This window comes from Triticum dicoccoides, chromosome 2B (genome assembly GCF_002162155.2).
Source record: "Triticum dicoccoides isolate Atlit2015 ecotype Zavitan chromosome 2B, WEW_v2.0, whole genome shotgun sequence".
Taxonomy (NCBI): Eukaryota; Viridiplantae; Streptophyta; class Magnoliopsida; order Poales; family Poaceae; genus Triticum; species Triticum dicoccoides.
This window is the reverse complement of record NC_041383.1, coordinates 545,534,286-545,535,922: the sequence shown is the minus strand read 5'-3', so window position 1 is coordinate 545,535,922 and position 1,637 is coordinate 545,534,286.

The following is a 1,637-nucleotide window of genomic DNA, read 5'->3' as shown; positions in this document are numbered from 1 at the left end:
GCATGGAACAATAAAAAATTATAGATACGTTGGATATGTATTAGTAACAAGTGTTGGTTCCACACAGGAACAATCTCTTCAGTGACGCTCAATCACTTTGGGTTTGTAGGTGTTTGGGTTTGGGTTTCCTCACTTGATGATTTTCACTCAAAGTCCTCGGAGGATGGGATGCTCTCAATGACAAGTGTCAGTTTCTCTCGGACCAGCCAACCAGCTAGTGGTTGTAGGGGGCGGCTATTTATAGCCTAGGGAGCAGCCCGACATGATAAGACATAAATGCCCTGCAATGATATGACCGTTAGGTGGTAGGATATTTTGGACAGCTGGCGCGTAGCACATCAACAGTCGGATTTGAGGTATCAAATTCCTCAGGGCTATCATGTTCCTCACTGTGTAGGCAATCTGCACTTGTGAATTTATAACTGCTCAATCAGAACAAATTCCTGAGAGACCAGAAGATCTTCGTCCGTGTCACTAAACAAATTGACTGAACTGATATGAGATTTTCAATGGCTTCACTCAAAAGGATTGGGTAGGTGTAGGATTTTGAGATGAGCATCACTTGGAAATCAGTTTCCTTAGTATTACCTCGACCCCCTTTAATAGTACGGTGTTTCCTATGACTCAAGAAAGAGAAAATGAAACTACGAAAACAAAAGTATTCACGCTTCATAATCCTCGCATGAATATCCAAGTCTTCAAGGTCACACCAATTTCTTCACTTTCAAAATCTTCAGTAGAACCAAAGTCTTCAACCGAAGGCATACATTTTTAGGGGTCGACATTCATTGTAAATATCAAACTCCTCATTGACTTATAGAGCCTGTGTACACTCACAAACATATTAATCCCTTAACCTATAAGTCTTCAATACACCAAAATCACTAAGGGCACTAGATGCACTTACAATCGCCCCCTTTTTGGTGATTGATGACAAATAGGTTAAGTTTTCAACGAGGATAAATATATCAATTGAAAGTGTTAGACATTGAGGAATTTGATTGCAAGATATAGAAGAACTCCCCTGAATATGTGCATATTTGAGGAATTTGCTTTTGATAGCAGATGCACATTGTAGAGTAATATCATGGAGATCTCCCCCTATATCTTGTAATTCATACACGCATTAATCATATGATATGAAGAACTTGGAATGCATGATGAAATATGGTTACTGATGTAATTCAGCATGCGTGCATTGACATATACACTAAAAAAAAGACACATCCGTCACATTTTGGGCCGAATGATTTTTTTTTCTGTCATACTTATGACACTTCTATGACGATAATTGTGACAAAACCCGGTATCATCATAGATGTGGTGGGCTCCTACTTCTATGACAAAAAATCATGACAGAAAATGGGCTTTTCGTCCTGGGCGGGCCGGAGACGCAGCTGCATGACATTCTTTGGGCCGTCCATGACAGAAAATACCGTGGTGGTCGGGGGTCGAGCGATGCACGTTTCTCTCATACACGTACGTGCGTGTGTGCGAGGCGTTGGGCTCTAACTGAACCCGAGCGAGGCATTGGGCTCTAAGTGAACCCGAGCGATTGCACTAGCTACGTTACTGAACCCGAGTGATTCCTTCGCTACTGCTGCTAACTGTAGCCGATCGATGCTGCCTCTGCATGA